Source organism: Bombina bombina, chromosome 7 (genome assembly GCF_027579735.1).
Source record: "Bombina bombina isolate aBomBom1 chromosome 7, aBomBom1.pri, whole genome shotgun sequence".
NCBI classification, from domain to species: domain Eukaryota; kingdom Metazoa; phylum Chordata; class Amphibia; order Anura; family Bombinatoridae; genus Bombina; species Bombina bombina.
Window position 1 is genome coordinate 572063124 of NC_069505.1, and position 19287 is coordinate 572082410.

The following is a 19287-nucleotide window of genomic DNA, read 5'->3' on the forward strand; positions in this document are numbered from 1 at the left end:
AGCCTAAACCTAACACCCCATAACTTTAAATTAAAAGTTACAATATAACTATCTTAAAATAAATAAAAACTTACCTGTGAAATATCACACCTGATCTATTCACACAGACCTTGGGAGAGACTGTGGGACGGCTGCGGTTCACCAGAAGGGGAAAGTATTAATACATATTATACACCTGTTTGCATGTATAAACTATAAATTAGCCTAACTATTCTAATAAAATAAAAAACTACCAATTAAAAAAACCTAAATTACAAATTTAAAAAAACCTAATACTACAAAAAAAAATAAAAAAATCTAACATTACAAAAAATAATAAACACTAAAATTACAAAAAAATAAAAAATCTCTTAAGATTACAAAAAATAATAAAGGAAATTATCAAAAATAAAAACAATGACACCTAATGTAATAGCCCTATAAAAATTAAAAAGCCCCCCAAAATAAAAACACCCCCTAACCTACAATAAACTACCAATAGCCCTTAAAAGGGCCTTTTGTAGGGCATTGCCCTAAGTTTAACAGCTCTTTTACCTAAAATAATTACAAATTCCCCCCAACAGTAAAACCCTCCACCCAACCAATCCCCCAAAATAAAAAAACTAAGTCTAAATAAAACCTAAGCTACCATTGCCCCAAAAAAAAAACATAATCTAAAAAAAAAAAACTAACACTAACCCCATAAAATTTACTCACGGTTCCTGAAGTCCGGACATCCATCTTCATCCAGGTGGCGACATATTTATCCATTGCGGGGCCATCTTCTTTCTACATCCTGGTGTCACGGGGCTGTGGAGGCGCAGAGCATCTTCGTCGGCGACACGGACATCCAGCATGGAGGATCCTCTTCATACGGTCACCGCCGTACACTGAAGCTTGAATGCAAGGTACCAATTCAAATATGGGGTACCTTGCATTCCTATTGGCAGACATTTTCAAATCAGCCAATAGGATGAGAGCTACTGAAATCCTATTGGCTGTTCAAATATTTTTTGGGTGTTTTTTTTATGTTTTATTAGGGTTTTTCGGCACTTTTAAAAAGCTGAATGCAATTTTAAGGGCAATGCCCATACAAATGCCCCTTTAGGTTTAGGTTTTATTTAGAAAAAAAGGGGAATCATATCTGTGCGTCTGTTTAATAACACTAGGCTTGAGATCTATATTAATGGCAATATTAAATAAGAAAAATAACAAATTTCCAATTAAAATGATAAAACTTCCATTCAGAATTATTTTTCAAAGAAAATGCTTTTAAATAACTAGCACTGATATAAGTAGGATAAAAACAACAGTTTTATTATCATAAAATAGAGTATAACAATCGGTATTAAATATCTAACTGTATTGGTACCAATCTCTCTAAAAAACAGCCAAAATATATAATATAAAACCTATATTGCTTAATACAGCCTGAGAAATGTGCAAAGTATGCAAAAATGTTAAAATGTTAATTACTACTAGAAATAGCAAGAGTGTATCGATTTCATGCAATACAACTGAATACAGTATATCTCATATATATATATACACCAAATGGTTGTGCAAATTCAGAGTTAGAAACAATTCGATTCTCGTTATTTGTATTTATCCTTATTGTTTTTCTGGTCTCATAGACACGTTAGTTTATGCAGAGGCTTTGAAGTTAGCTGAGATAATCGAATCAGCTGGTTAGTAGTGCTTGTATTGTTTTTAGCGTAAGTACGCTATAGTCTTTAACTTGTTTAGCCTCTTTTTGTACGCTATAGTCTTTAACTTGTTTAGCCTCTTTTTGTACGCTATAGTCTTTAACTTGTTTAGCCTCTTTTTGTACGCTATAGTCTTTAACTTGTTTAGCCTCTTTTTGTACGCTATAGTCTTTAACTTGTTTAGCCTCTTTTTGTACGCTATAGTCTTTAACTTGTTTAGCCTCTTTTTGTACGCTATAGTCTTTAACTTGTTTAGCCTCTTTTTGTACGCTATAGTCTTTAACTTGTTTAGCCTCTTTTTGTACGCTATAGTCTTTAACTTGTTTAGCCTCTTTTTGTACGCTATAGTCTTTAACTTGTTTAGCCTCTTTTTGTACGCTATAGTCTTTATCTTGTTTAGCCTCTTTTTGTACGCTATAGTCTTTATCTTGTTTAGCCTCTTTTTGTACGCTATAGTCTTTAACTTGTTTAGCCTCTTTTTGTACGCTATAGTCTTTAACTTGTTTAGCCTCTTTTTGTACGCTATAGTCTTTAACTTGTTTAGCCTCTTTTTGTACGCTATAGTCTTTAACTTGTTTAGCCTCTTTTTGTACGCTATAGTCTTTAACTTGTTTAGCCTCTTTTTGTACGCTATAGTCTTTAACTTGTTTAGCCTCTTTTTGTACGCTATAGTCTTTAACTTGTTTAGCCTCTTTTTGTACGCTATAGTCTTTAACTTGTTTAGCCTCTTTTTGTACGCTATAGTCTTTAACTTGTTTAGCCTCTTTTTGTACGCTATAGTCTTTAACTTGTTTAGCCTCTTTTTGTACGCTATAGTCTTTAACTTGAATTTGCACAACCATTTGGTGTATATATATATATGAGATATACTGTATTCAGTTGTATTTCATGAAATCGATACACTCTTGCTATTTCTAGTAGTAATTAACATTTTAACATGTTTGCATACTTTGCACATTTTTTCAGGCTGTATTAAGAAATATAGGTTTTATATTATATCTTTTGGCTGTTTTTTAGAGAGATTGGTACCAATACAGTTAGATTTTTTTTTTTTTTTATAATATTTATTTATTAGTTTTTCCAACAATACATCGAAAGGACAAAAACAAGTCGGATGAAATAAAGAAAAAAAGAAAAAAAAAAAGGCAGGAAATAAATAAGTAAATCATCATATATGTGAGCATATATTGTAGAGGCACAGCTCCATATCACATTGTAACTCTCATGGAGACGCAGCTCTGCATCAAAAAAGACAAAAAATAAACCAAGAGCCCATTCTACTACTGAGCCCTTATCTTAGCTTGTATCACCTTTCCTCTGCTCTAACTTGAATCCTCTTTTTGTTATATTTTCTTCAATGGACAACAACAGAAAAGCAAACAACCAAAAAAGCAAAAAAAATGGAGAGAGAGAAAAAAAAAAAAAAAGGAGTAAGGAAGAAAACTTAGCCTCTCCCAAACCTCCATGCCCCCCCTCTCCCCCAGACCTAGGAGAGAGATTGTCTCCAGAACTCAGGATACCTATCTGAAAGTATTAGTTGTAGGAAATCTGATGACCTACGAAAGTGAGTTAATATTTGTAGCTGAACTTCCTTAGATTGACCTAAAATGACTTTTTCCCATTTTACTAAAAACTTTTTGACTTTATTTTCCTCGAATATTAATGAATCTTGCTGTTCTAACAGCATTTGATATTGAATTTTGCGTATGACAGAAGCAATACTTGGGGCGTTTTTGTCCTTCCACATTCTTAGAATCATCTGTCTCACTAATAGAATTACTGTATTGATCAAGGGTTTATTTTGAACCTGATCTTGTACCAGAAGAAATATATATACTGGCTTGAGTGTTATACTGGCTACCAAAAATCTGTTCAACCAAAATTCCACCTGTTTCCATAGCTTAATTATTTTTGGACAGGCATAGAACATATGGAACAGATCAGCAGAGGGAAATCTGCATCTATAACAGGCCATACTCCCTTTCCATTTGGCTAACCTACTAGGGGTAAGATAGGCTCTATTTAAGAGCTTCAAGTGCGATTCTCTTATTGCCATGTTACTAGAGAACTTCCTAACCCTGTTAAAGCTCTTTTGGAAATATTCTCGATCTACTTCAGGAAGATCTTGTTGCCATACAGATAAGAGACTATTTATTCTTGCCTCTGCATCCTTAGACACAAGGGCCTAATGACCAAATATCTCCCTCTAAGGCCTTTTGATTATAGAAAAAATGCCTAATTTGGAGATAAGCAAAAAATGATTTCCTATCTAAATTAAATTCTCTGGTTAGAATTTCAAATGATTTCATATGTTTAGAGAGTGGATCCACCATCTGACGCAAAAAAATCAAATTATTTGCTGACCATTTCCCAAAAGCAGAAGATGTACAGCCACTTTCAAAATCCGGATTTCCTCTAATAGGTAAATATTTAGATAGGGTATGTCTAATCTCTAAGGCCTAGATTTAGAGTTGGGCGGTAGCCGTGAAAACCAGCGTTAGAGGCTCCTAACGCTGGTTTTAGGCTACCTCCGGTATTTGGAGTCATTAACCCCTTAGTGACCAGAGCACTTTTCCATTTTCTGTCCGTTTGGGACCAAGGCTATTTTTACATTTTTGCAGTGTTTGTGTTTAGCTGTAATTTTCTTCTTACTCATTTACTGTACCCACACATATTATATACCGTTTTTCTCGCCATTAAATGGACTTTCTAAAGATACCATTATTTTCATCATATCTTATAATTTACTATAAAAAAAATTATAAAATATGAGGAAAAAATGGAAAAAAACACACTTTTTCTAACTTTGACCCCCAAAATCTGTTACATATCTAAAACCACCAAAAAACACCCATGCTAAATAGTTTCTAAATTTTGTCCTGAGTTTAGAAATACCCAATGTTTACATGTTCTTTGCTTTTTTTGCAAGTTATAGGGCCATAAATACAAGTAGCACTTTGCTATTTCCAAACCATTTTTTTCCAAAATTAGCGCTAGTTACATTAGAACACTGATATCTTTCAGGAATCCCTGAATATCCCTTGACATGTATATATTTTTTTTTAGTAGACATCCCAAAGTATTGATCTAGGCCAATTTTGGTATATTTCATACCACCATTTCACCGCCAAATGCGATCAAATACAAAAAATTGTTCACTTTTTCACGAATTTTTTCACAAACTTTAGGTTTCTCACTGAAATCATTTACAAACAGCTTGTGCAATTATGGCATAAATGGTTGTAAATTCTTCTCTGGGATCCCCTTTGTTCAGAAATAGCACACATATATGGCTTTGGCGTTGCTTTTTGGTAATTAGAAGGCCGCTAAATGCCACTGCGCACCACAAGTGTATCATGCCCAGCAGTTAAGGGGTTAATTAGGGAGCTTTTAGGGAGCTTGTAGGGTTAATTTTAGCTTTAGTGTAGTGTAGTAGACAACCCCAAGTATTGATCTAGGCACATTTTGGTATATTTCATGCCACCATTTCACCGCCAAATGCGATCAAATTAAAAAAAACGTAAAATTTTTCACAATTTTAGGTTTCTCACTGAAATCATTTACAAACAGCTTGTGCAATTATGGCACAAATGGTTGTAAATGCTTGTCTGGGATCCCCTTTGTTCAGAAATAGCAGACATATATGACTTTGGCGTTGCTTTCTGGTAATTAGAAGGCCACTAAATCCTGTTGCGCCTCACACGTGTATTATGGCTAGCAGTGAAAGGGTTAATTAGGGAGTTTGTAGTGAGCTTGCAGGGTTAATTTTAGCTTTAGTGTAGAGATCAGCCTCCCATCTGACACATCCCACCCCCTGATCCCTCCCAAACAGCTCCCTTCCCTCCCCCACCCCACAATTGTCCCCGCCATCTTAAGTACTGGCAGAAAGTCTGCCAGTACTAAAATAAAAGAGTTTTTAAAAAAAAATGAATTTTTTTTTAGCATATTTACATATGCTACTGTGTAGGATCCCCCCCTTAGCCCCCAACCTCCCTGATCCCCCCCAAAACCGCTCTCTAACCCTCCCCTCTGCCTTATTGGGGGCCATCTTGGGTACTGGCAGCTGTCTGCCAGTACCCAGTTTACAATAAAAAGTGCTTTTTTTTTGGGGTTTTTTGTTTTTTTCTGTAGTGTAGCTTCCCCCAACCCCCCACCCCCCACAAACAAACCCCCACCACCTTGCTCATTGTATATATTTTATTTTGATTATATTTTTTATTTCCCCATTTTCTGCAGTGTAGCGGTTCCCACCCGCTCCCTCCCCGTGCACGCGCCCGCCCCCACCCTCCCGTGCACGCGCGCGCGCCCGTGCGCGCCCCCAGCCACCCCCGCCCACGATCCCGCCCCCCTTCAGATCCACATGGCCATCGATGGCCGCCACCCGCCTCCCGGTCCGGCTCCCACCCACCAACGCCGGTAGCCACCGATCTCCGGTGCAGAGAGGGCCACAGAGTGGCTCTCTCTGCACCGGATGGCTTACAAACGTTATTGCAGGATGCCTCCATATCGAGGCATCACTGCAATAACCGGAAAGCAGCTGGAAGCGAGCAGGATCGCTTCCAGCTGCTTTCCACACTGAGGACGTGCAGGGTACGTTCTCAGGCATTAACTGCCTTTTTTCTGAGGACGTACCCTGCACGTCCTCAGTCGTTAAGGGGTTAAAAAAAGGGTCTAACGCTCACTTTTCAGCCGCGACTTTTCCATACCGCAGATCCCCTTACGTAAATTGCGTATCCTATCTTTGCAATGGGATTTTTCTAACTCCGGTATTTAGAGTCGTGTCTGAAGTGAGCGTTAGAATTCTAACGACAAAACTCCAGCCGCAGAAAAAAGTCAGTAGTTAAGAGCTTTCTGGGCTAATGCCGGTTCATAAAGCTCTTAACTACTGTACTCTAAAGTACACTAACACCCATAAACTACCTATGTACCCCTAAACCGAGGTCCCCCCACATCGCCGCCACTCGATTAAATTTTTTTAACCCCTAATCTGCCGACTGCCACCTACGTTATCCTTATGTACCCCTAATCTGTTGCCCCTAATACCGCCGACCCCTATATTATATTTATTAACCCCTAACCTGCCCCCCACAACGTCGCAGCCAGCTACCTACAATAATTAACCCCTAATCTGCCGACCGCAAAGCGCCGCCACCTACGTTATACTTATGTACCCCTAATCTGCTGCCCCTTACACCGCCGACCCCTATATTATATTTATTAACCCCTAATCTGCCCCCCTCAACGTCGCCTCCACCTGCCTACACTTATTAACCCCTAATCTGCCGACCGGACCGCACCGCTATTATAATAAAGTTATTAACCCCTAATCGGCCTCACTAACCCTATAATAAATAGTATTAACCCCTAATCTGCCCTCCCTAACATCGCCGACACCTAACTTCAATTATTAACCCCTAATCTGCCGACTGGAGCTCACCGCTATTCTAATAAATGTATTAACCCCTAAAGCTAAGTCTAACCCTAACACTAACACCCCAGCCAATCGGATTGAACTTGATTCTGATTGGCTGATTCCATCAGCCAATCAGAATATTCCTACTTTAATTCCGATTGGCTGATAGAATCCTATCAGCCAATCGGAATTCGAGGGACGCCATCTTGGATGACGTCATTTAAAGCAACCATCATTCGTCGTTCAGTCGTCGGCCAGGATGGATGTTCCGCGTCGGAGGTCTTCAGGATCCTGCCGCTCCGCTCCGGATGGATGACCATAGAAGATCCCGCTTGGATGAAGACTTCAATCGGATGGAAGACCTCTTCTGCCCCGCTTGGATGAAGACTTCAGCCGGATCATGGACCTCTTCAGCCCCCGCTTGGGCTTGGATCAGGACATCGGAGGAGCTCTTCTGGATCGATCGGTGAACCTGGTATGGTGAAGATAAGGTAGGAAGATCTTCAGGGGCTTAGTGTTAGGTTTATTTAAGGGGGGTTTGGGTTAGATTAGGGGTATGTGGGTGGTGGGTTGCAATGTTGGGGGGGGGGTATTGTATGTTTTTTTTTACAGGCAAAAGAGCTGAACTTCTTGGGGCATGCCCCGCAAAGGGCCCTGTTCAGGGCTGGTAAGGTAAAAGAGCTTTGAACTTTAGTAATTTAGAATAGGGTAGGGTATTTTTTTATTTTGGGGGGCTTTGTTATTTTATTAGGGGGCTTAGAGTAGGTGTAATTAGTTTAAAATTGTTGTAATATTTTTCTTATGTTTGTAAATATTTTTTTATTTTTTTGTAACTTAGTTCTTTTTTATTTTTTGTACTTTAGATTAGAAAGTTTATTTCATTGTAGTTATTTGTAGGAATTGTATTTAATTTATTTATTGATAGTGTAGTGTTAGGTTTAATTGTAGATAATTATAGGTATTTTATTTAATTAATTTATTGATAGTGTAGTGTTAGGTTTAATTGTAACTTAGGTTAGGATTTATTTTACAGGTAATTTTGTAATTATTTTAACTATTTTAGCTATTAAATAGTTCTTAACTATTTAATAGCTATTGTACCTGGTTAAAATAAATACAAAGTTACCTGTAAAATAAATATTAATCCTAAAATAGCTATAATATAATTATAATTTATATTGTAGCTATATTAGGATTTATTTTACAGGTAAGTATTTAGCTTTAAATAGGAATAATTTATTTAATAAGAGTTAATTAATTTCGTTAGATTAAAATTATATTTAATTTAGGGGGGTGTTAGTGTTAGGGTTAGACTTAGCTTTAGGGGTTAATACATTTATTAGAATAGCAGTGAGCTCCAGTCGGCAGATTAGGGGTTAATAATTGAAGTTAGGTGTCGGCGATGTTAGGGAGGGCAGATTAGGGGTTAATACTATTTATTATAGGGTTAGTGAGGCGGATTAGGGGTTAATAACTTTATTATAGTAGCGCTCAGGTCCGGTTCGGCAGATTAGGGGTTAATAAGTGTAGGCAGGTGGAGGCGACGTTGTGGGGGGCAGATTAGGGGTTAATAAATATAATATAGGGGTCGGCGATGTTAGGGCAGCAGATTTGGGGTACATAGGGATAATGTAAGTAGCGGCGGTTTACGGAGCGGCAGATTAGGGGTTAATAATAATATACAGGAGTCAGCGATAGCGGGGGCGGCAGATTAGGGGTTAATAAGTGTAAGGCTAGGGGTGTTTAGACTCGGGGTACATGTTAGAGTGTTAGGTGCAGACGTAGGAAGTGTTTCCGCATAGCAAACAATGGGGCTGCGTTAGGAGCTGAACGCGGCTTTTTTGCAGGTGTTAGGTTTTTTTTCAGCTCAAACAGCACCATTGTTTCCTATGGGGGAATCGTGCACGAGCACGTTTTTGAGGCTGGCCGCGTCCGTAAGCAACTCTGGTATCGAGAGTTGAAGCTGCGTTAAATATGCTCTACGCTCCTTTTTTGGAGCCTAACGCAGCCATTCTGTGAACTCTCAATACCAGAGTTATTTTTATGGTGCGGCCAGAAAAAAGCCGGCGTTAGCTTTTCGGGTCGTTACCGACAAAACTCTAAATCTAGCCGTTAGTGTTTACAAATTTTAAGCCAAGCTGTAATTACATTATTAATTGTATATTTTAATGAAGGCTTTCGAGCTTTTGAATGGTGTGAGACATGTAATATTGCTTTCAACGCATAGGGGGCTATTATATTCTCCTCGATCTCTAAACTGGTGATGTGGTTGGCTTCAGTTAGCCAGTCCAAAGCTATTCTGGCCAGATATGCCAGATTATATTTTACCAGATTCGGAAAGGCAAAGCCGCCCATTTCTTTTGGATGCATTAGTCTGGCTAGTGCAATCCGCGGTTTTTTAGAGGCCCACAAAAAAAGCGAGCAGCCTGCATTAAATTTTTTAATATCTGCCTTCCGTATAAATACAGGAACATTCTGAATAACAAATAAGATTTTTGGGAGGGTTCACATTTTAATTAACGCAATCTTTGCTGAAAGTGACAGTGGTAACCTACTCCATTTCTGCATCTCAAAGAGACACTTCCTCCAAATAGGGGTAAAATTTGTGTCATACCATTCATCTGGATTTCTAGAAATATTAATTCCTAAATATTTGATAGAATTATCAGTTGGTTTGAAGGGATTCTTCAGAAGACTATTTCTATTTTTAATTATCCACAGAATCTCTGATTTAGATATGTTTACTCTATAACCAGTAAAGTTACTAAATTCGGCTAATAGATCGACTAAGATTGGAATATTTTTCTTAGAATTCCTTATGTAAAATAAAATATCATCAGCATAGAGGGATAATACCATCTTATGTTGTTTTATCTTAATACCTTCTAGTACTTCTCTACTCTTTATAGCTAAGGGCTCTATAGCCAAATCAAATAGCAGGGATGAAAGGGGACACCCCTGTCTTGTTCCTTTACATAAAGTTATAGGAGGAGATAGAATATTATTTATATTAAGACATGAAATGGGGTTTTGATATAATAGAGAGATATATGTATAGAAATGTCCTGAAAAGCCAAAGTTGCTTAATGTTGTAAGTAAATTATCCCATAGGACAGAGTCAAAGGCTTTTTCTGCGTCAACTGTCAGAAAGGCAAAGTCTTGCTTTGTATCTGACCCTGTCCTATGGGATTCCAATATATATTCGATCAGCATCATAGCCTTTCGTATATTTTTCTGTGCTGTTCTCCCTGGTATGAAACCAGTTTGATCTGGATGAATGACATCTCCTATAATCTTTTTAAGACGGGAAGCTAATATATTTGCTAAACTTTTATAATCATTATTGAGGAGAGAAATTGGTCTGTATGCATCTAGTGAATTAGGATCCTTATCTTTCTTTAAAATGAGTGTAATATTGGAGGCCGTGAAAGTTTGTGAAGGCTTAGGGGGGTAGTTATCAAGCCGTCTACTTTTCTGGCTTCGCCGGCCCAATACGTCCGCCTAAGCTCGCCTACCTTCGCCGCCGCGGACCTGAAAAAATACGCCTAAGTTATCAAATAAAGCTGTCAAAAAGCCGCGGGGCGATGAGCAGCGGACTGTGACAGTTATCACTCATCCGATCTCGCTGCCCTTCGGCTTTTTCCCAGCTTTATTGCTAGCCTGTCACTAAGCACTCACACTAAACTGCACTGTTCTACCCCCTATACCGGCGCCCCCGGAGCCCCCCGCAACTAAATAAAGTTACTAACCCCTAAACCGCCGCTCCTAGACCCTGCCGCAACTCTTATAAATGTATTAACCCCTAAACCGCCGCTCCTAGACCCTGCCGCAAGTCTTATAAATGTATTAACCCCTAAACCGCCGCTCCCGGACACCGCTGCCACCTACATTATACCTAGTAACCCCTATCCTGCCCCCCCTATACCGTTGCCCTCTATTATAAAATTATTAACCCCTATCCTGCTGATCCCGCACCTCTCCGCAACTAAATAAATAGTTTAACCCCTAAACCGCCGCTCCATGAACCCGCCGCAACCTATATTAAACCTATTAACCCCTATCCTGCCCCCCCTACACTGTCGCCACCTATAATAAATTTATTAACCCCTAATCTGCCCCCCCTACACCGTCGCCACCTATAATAAATTTATTAACCCCTATCCTGCCCCCCACTACGCCGCCGCCACTGTAATAAAATGATTAACCCCTAAACCTAAGTCTAACCCTAACACCCCCCTAACTTAAATATTAATTAAATAAATCTAAATAAATTAACTCTTATTAACTAAATGAATCCTATTTAAAACTAAATACTTACCTTTAAAATAAACCCTAATATAGCTACAATATAAATAATAATTATATTCTAGCTATCTTAGGATTTATATTTATTTTACAGGTAACTTTCAATTTATTTTAACCATGTACAATAACTATTAAATAGTTATTAACTATTTAATAGCTTACCTAGCTAAAATAAAGAGAAATGTACCTGTGAAATAAATCCTAACCTAAGTTACAATTACACCTAACACTACACTATACTTTAATAAATTATTCCTATTTAAAAATAAATACTTACCTGTAAAATAAACCCTAAGATAGCTACAATATAATTAATAATTATATTATAGCTATCTTAGGATTTATATTTATTTTACAGGTAACTTTGTATTTATTTTAGCTAGTTAGAATAGTTATTAAATAGTTATTAACTATTTAATAACTACCTAGCTAAAAGAAATACAAAATTACCTGTAAAATAAATCCTAACTTAAGTTACAATTAAACCTAATACTACACTATCATTAAATCAACTAAATAAACTACCTACAAATAACTACAATTAAATACAATTACATAAACTAACTAAAGTACAAAAAATAAAAAAAGCTAAGTTACAAAAAATAAAAAATTAAGTTACAAACATGTTAAAAATATGACAACAATTTTAAGCTACTTAATCTAAGCCCCCTAATAAAATAACAAACCCCCCCAAAATAAAAAAAAATCCCTACCCTATTCTAAATTAAATACATTTCAAAACTCTTTTACCTTACCAGCCCTTAAAAGGGCCATTTGTGGGGGCATGCCCCAAAAAGTTCAGCTCTTTTGCCTGTAAAAGAAAAATACAACCCCCCCCAACATTAAAACCCACCACCCACATACCCCTAATCTAACCCAAACCCCCCTTACAAAAACCTAACACTAATCCCCTGAAGATCATCCTACCTTGAGTCGTCTTCACTCAGCCGAGCCACCGATGGAACTGAAGAGGACATCCGGAGCGGAAGAAGTTAATCCTCCAAGCGGCGCTGAAGAAATCTTCCATCCGATGAAGTCATCATCCAGGCGGCGCTGAAGAAGTCTTCGATCCGGCCGATGTCATCTTCAAAGAGGCGCTGAAGAGGTCTTCTATCCGGGCGAAGTCATCTTCCAAGCCGGGTCTTGAATCTTCCTTCCGCCGACGCGGAACCACCTTCTTCACCGACGGACTACGACGAATGATGGCTCCTTTAAGGGACGTCATCCAAGATGGCGTCCCCTCAATTCCGATTGGCTGATAGGATTCTATCAGCCAATCGGAATTAAGGTAGGAAAAATCTGATTGGCTGATGGAATCAGCCAATCAGATTGAGCTCGCATTCTATTGGCTGTTCCGATCAGAATGCGAGCTCAATCTGATTGGCTGATTGGATTCCATCAGCCAATCAGATTTTTCCTACCTTAATTCCGATTGGCTGATAGAATCCTATCAGCCAATCGGAATTGAGGGGACGCCATCTTGGATGACGTCCCTTAAAGGAGCCGTCATTCGTCGTAGTCCGTCGGTGAAGAAGGAGGTTCTGCATCGGCGGAAGGAAGATTCAAGACCCGGCTTGGAAGATGACTTCGCCCGGATAGAAGACCTCTTCAGCGCCTCTTTGAAGATGACATCGGCCGGATCGAAGACTTCTTCAGCGCCGCCTGGATGATGACTTCATCAGATGGAAGATTTCTTCAGCGCCGCTTGGAGGATTAACTTCTTCCGCTCCGGATGTCCTCTTCAGTTCCATCGGTGGCTCGGCTGAGTGAAGACGACTCAAGGTAGGATGATCTTCAGGGGATTAGTGTTAGGTTTTTGTAAGGGGGGTTTGGGTTAGATTAGGGGTATGTGGGTGGTGGGTTTTAATGTTGGGGGGGGTTGTATTTTTCTTTTACAGGCAAAAGAGCTGAACTTTTTGGGGCATGCCCCCACAAATGGCCCTTTTAAGGGCTGGTAAGGTAAAAGAGCTTTGAAATTTATTTAATTTAGAATAGGGTAGGGATTTTTTTTATTTTGGGGGGGTTTGTTATTTTATTAGGGGGCTTAGATTAAGTAGCTTAAAATTGTTGTCATATTTTTAACATGTTTGTAACTTAATTTTTTATTTTTTGTAACTTAGCTTTTTTTATTTTTTGTACTTTAGTTAGTTTATGTAATTGTATTTAATTGTAGTTATTTGTAGGTAGTTTATTTAGTTGATTTAATGATAGTGTAGTATTAGGTTTAATTGTAACTTAAGTTAGGATTTATTTTACAGGTAATTTTGTATTTCTTTTAGCTAGGTAGTTATTAAATAGTTAATAACTATTTAATAACTATTCTAACTAGCTAAAATAAATACAAAGTTACCTGTAAAATAAATATAAATCCTAAGATAGCTATAATATAATTATTAATTATATTGTAGCTATCTTAGGGTTTATTTTACAGGTAAGTATTTATTTTTAAATAGGAATAATTTATTAAAGTATAGTGTAGTGTTAGGTGTAATTGTAACTTAGGCTAGGATTTATTTCACAGGAACATTTCTCTTTATTTTAGCTAGGTAAGCTATTAAATAGTTAATAACTATTTAATAGTTATTGTACATGGTTAAAATAAATTGTAAGTTACCTGTAAAATAAATATAAATCCTAAGATAGCTAGAATATAATTATTATTTATATTGTAGCTATATTAGGGTTTATTTTAAAGGTAAGTATTTAGTTTTAAATAGGATTCATTTAGTTAATAAGAGTTAATTTATTTAGATTTATTTAATTAATATTTAAGTTAGGGGGGCGTTAGGGTTAGGGTTAGACTTAGGTTTAGGGGTTAATAATTTTATTACAGTGGCGGCGGCGTAGTGGGGGGCAGGATAGGGGTTAATAAATTTATTATAGGTGGCGACGGTGTAGGGGGGGCAGATTAGGGGTTAATAAATTTATTATAGGTGGCGACGGTGTAGGGGGGGCAGGATAGGGGTTAATACATTTAATATAGGTTGCGGCGGGTTCAGGGAGCGGCGGTTTAGGGGTTAATACATTTATTATAGTTGCGGTGGGCTCCGGGAGCGGCGGTTTAGGGGTTAATATGTATAGAGTAGCTTGCGGTGGGCTCTGGGAGCGGCGGTTTAGGGGGTAATAACTTTATGTAGTAGCGGCGGTGTAGGGGGGGTCAGATTAGCGGTGTTTAGACTCGGGGTACATGTTAGGGTGTTAGGTGTAGACAGCTCCCATAGGAATCAATGGGATGTCTGTCAGCAGCGAACTTGTACTTTCGCTATGGTCAGACTCCCATTGATTCCTATGGGATCCGCCGCCTCCAGGCTGGCGCTTTGAAAACCAGGTACGCTGGGCCTTAAAAGTGCCGAGCGTACCTGCTAGTTTTTTGATAACTAGCAAAAGTAGTGAGATTGTGCCGCACTTGTGTGCGGAACATCTGGAGTGACGTAAGAATCGATCTGTGTCGGACTGAGTCCGGCAGATCGAAGTTTACGTCACAAAATTCTACTTTTGCCGGTCTCGAACCTTTGATAACTAAGGCGAATCAGCCTCGCCACAAATACGCTGCGGAATTCCAGCGTATTTGAGGTTGACGGCTTGATAACTAGGCCCCTTAGAATGCAAGAGAAAATATTTATTAAACAGTTTAGTCAGTGTGGGGGCGATCTCTTCCGCGAGTACTTTATAGAATTCAATGGGGAGTTGATCCGGGCCTGGGGCCTTCCCTAACGTTGATTCTTTAATAGCTTTTAAGACCTCCTCCATTGTAATCTCTTTGTTTATTATATTCAGCTGTACTTCGGAGATTTTTGGCGTCTTAATGCTATTCCAGAACTTACTTTTCGTCTCCTGGTTAACTTCAGCAGGAGCATATAACTTTTGAAAAAATAAATAAAATTGTCTATTAATATCTTTTGGGGTGTTGTATTTTTGACCTTCAGATACTATTGAACCAATATAATTATTCTTCCTTCTGCTTTTTGAAATAGTCGCAAGCATTTTTGCTGATCTTGGAGAGAAAGTACCGAATATAGCTTTATTTTTAAGCTCCTCTTGTAACTGGTTTTGTATTAAAATATCTCTCTTTCTTTCTTTGCCTCCTGATAGATAATCCAATTCTCTATGCTAGAATTGTCAATATATTTTCTGAATTTATTTTTCAATGCATTAGTTAATTGAAGATCCCTTGCTTTTAACTTTCTTTTCCTTTTGACCATAAAGGCCTTTATCTCACCCCTGAGGCACGCCTTCGCGGCCTCCCAATATATTTCAGTCTTATGGAAATAGTCATTATTTAGTGAGGCATAATCCCTCCATTTTTGGATAAGTCAGTTCCTGAAATAAATATTGGAATGCAAGAAGGAAGGGAAAAAGAATTTACCACATAAGTTTTCTCTATTATTCCCCAGCTGGATAGACAAATAAATAATGGCATGGTCTGATAGAACGATATATTTAATATCAGTCTTAACTTCTAATTGTAGAAGTTTTTCAGACACCAAAAACATATCTATCCTTGGGAATGTGCGGAAGGTCTTGGACTCACATGTGAACATTCTCTTGTCTGGGTGTTGTATTCTCCAGATGTCCCTGAGCCCGAAACCTTTCACAAAAGATTTCAAAATCTTAGCTTCCTTCCTAGACCTGTAAGAGCCACTTGACCTTAGTCTATCCAACTGGGGGATACATACACTATTGAAATCCCCGCCTATAATTATTTGAGAGTCCACTGACTCAATTAATTTTGCGTATAACTTATCCCAAAAGTCTGACCGGCATTCGTTTGGTGCATAAAGGTTACATAAAGTATAGTGACATTTATTAATCTCTATTTCTAGAATGAGATACCTTCCATCCATATCTCTATATTGGGATATTAACTGAAATTCTAAATCCTTGCTAAATATACATACTACTCCTCTCTGCCGGTGCCGCATATACCTCCCCGATCCAACCCATTCTTAATTTCTCTGTTTCCTGCAGGCTCAGATGGGTTTCCTGCAGGAAAGCAATATCTGGTTTGTGACTTTTTAAATGTTGTATTATTTTTTTTCCTTTTGGCAGGGGAGGAGAACCCCCCCACATTCCAAGATAGTAGATTAAGTGATTTTTTCATTTCTATTAATGTCAGTTTTTATAAGCTATTGGCATCCGAAAAGAGAGAGGATCGAGAGGGGAGGGGAGGGCCGGGCAGGGAAACAGAGGAAAGAAACAAGAAGAAAAGAAAAGAGAAAAAAAAAAAGAGGGGGCGGTACAAAACAGCCCAACCAATAGCCATCTGAATACAACAGATGGAAACAGCTATACACATTTAATTTGAGCTTTTCTCATTTTTCCAAAAATTGTTTGACCTCCTCCACTGTTGTTAATGTAAATATGTTATTGTCAATAAAGATTTTAATTTTTGCCGGATATATCATTGTAGCTTTATGGCCTGCATTAATCAGTTGCATACACCAAGGAGCCATCAGTCTCCTTCTATTTAAAGTTTCAGCAGAGAAATCTTGGAATAAGTATATACGTTCTTTATTAACCTCTACTATACTTTTTTTCCTATAGTATGAGAGAATTCTCTGCTTATCCTGGAAGTTTAAGAGCTTCGCTAAAACTGGTCTTTTGTATTTTGGAATGTTATCTTTCTTTGCTCCCAGTCTGTGAACCCTCTCTACGGCTATCTCTGTGTTATTTAGTGGCATATCTAGCAGATCTGGTAGTGTAGTTTGGATAAAGGTCATTAGGTCAGAAAATTCTGAAGTCTCCGGGAGACCCACTATTTTCAGATTATTTCTGCATGACCTATCTTCTAGGTCGTCCAGTCGTGCTTGCAGCGTGTCAATAGTCTTAGTGTGTGTATTTACCAGGGTCTGTTGGATATGTTGTCGGTCCTCAATATCGGAAATCCTGTTCTCTATCTCCCCTAGTCTGCTCGAGATCTGTTTGAGTTCGCTTGTCAGAGACATTAATTCTGTCTTAACCTCTCCCAATTGTGGTAAAAAAAGGTCTGAGATTTGTTTCACTAGGTTATTTGTATCTATTATGGTGTTGGGGACTGGGGTAGAGTCCACTGTACTTATCTCTGAGCTTCCTATACTTGGCCTGGGTTTCCTGTCTTTTGTTTTTGGTGGCATTGTGCTTGTATCAGTCCTACTGATTCCCAAAAATTTGTCCATAAAAAAGAATTGGGTGTAAAAAACGAAAGAAAGGGCTGTAGCAACAGCGTGTCCTTACGTGAATCTTAGAGGGTGTAAAAAAGTGAATACCAACTATCTTCAAAAAAAGTGGGCTGCCAAGTGTGGCAGATATCAAAAAACACAGAGCAAAAAAAATTATTTTTTTTATTTTAAGTAAATGTGTGAAGGGGCGTGATGTAAATCTTTATACCTCGTGTATGTGTGTAATCTACCAATCCTATAGTCTTACCCAATTATATGAGATCAGTAGTATCTATTAAGTATTTAAAAATGCAGTTAACTAATAGATATGTGAATATATGCTCTCCCAATATTAATACAGTTAGAAATTTAATACCGATTGTTATACTCTATTTTACGATAATAAAACTGTTGTTTTTATCCTACTTATATCAGTGGTAGTTATTTAAAAGGATTTTCTTTAAAAATAATTCTGAATGGACGTTTTATCATTTTAATTGGAAATTTGTTGTTTTTCTTATTTAATATTGCCATTAAAATAGATCTCAAGCCTAGTGTTATTACACAGACACACACATATGAGTCCACTTTTTTTCATATAGTGACTATACAGGTTTTTGGGATTAGCTGCTTTTTATGTGAGTTTGATCTATTTCCAGCACATAGACTTTTTTCTTTTTTTCTGTATAAATTTTAGCACAATCCCATGTATTAAAGTCTTGCTGCAGGAAAATGGCTAATAAAGATAGTATTTTTTACTTAAGATCCAATATGTATGAAGATTTAAAGGGATTATCTATCTTTTAAAACAATAACAATTCTATGGTTGACTGTCCCTTTAAGACTACTAATAAATAAAGATAAAGCAGAATTTCTTAAAACTCTAGAAAGTAAAAAAGAAACATTAGATGATGTAATAGGACTATTAGAGAAGAAAATGACAACTGAATTGAAACATAAAACAGAATATTTATTTTCAGAAAAATATTTAGAGGTTAAAAGAGTACCGAGGGGATTCAGGATTAAAAAAGAATGTGCATTTAAAGTAGATGATGAAAACTTTAAACAAAAATGGAGAGAAATTTTGGAGGATGCTTCTATGAAACTAATGAAACAAATTAAGGACTACAGAGGGGACGTTCTGATAAAATTAGGTAATAAAATAAATGACATAGAGTCAAAGTTAGAGAAATTCAAAGATTCAATTGAATATAAAAATAGTGAGAAAAAAAACTAAAAAATATGATGGATGAAATGAAAAATGATTTACTAAAGATAAAAGTGGACAAATTTGATAGGGATGACCAAGATTATAAACAGTTTGAAGAGGGAAATTATGATGATACATATACTTCACATAGATGGAGATATAACAGATTTGAAAAAAATAAACAGTCGCAAAACAATTCTGAGATAGTTAAAAACAATCAGCAAACATATCAGACACCTAGGGAATATGTAAACCATAGAAATCAAAACCAATGGACTGAAGTTAAATATAACCACCGTCAACACAACAACAATGGCACATTATTCAATAAGGAAAATAAGCAGCCAGATTCTAATCTATATAGAAGGCGGTATAATGATCATAACAGAGGCTCCAATTATGATCAAAATAGGGGCTATAATAATTATTATAATAGGGGGAATAATATAAATCAGCGTACTAGGGCAATAAAAGATACTCATATTCCACTAGAAAATAGATTTGCTCCTTTAGAAAGAGATAATGATAGGTCCCACA

General features: G+C 37.4%; 1 protein-coding gene across 1 annotated transcript in view; it reads left to right on the forward strand.

Moving 5' to 3' along the window:
* LOC128667083 (uncharacterized) overlaps nucleotides 1-19287 on the forward strand; it is a 141211-nt gene that overhangs the window by 32238 nt on the left and 89686 nt on the right. The window lies entirely within an intron of this gene.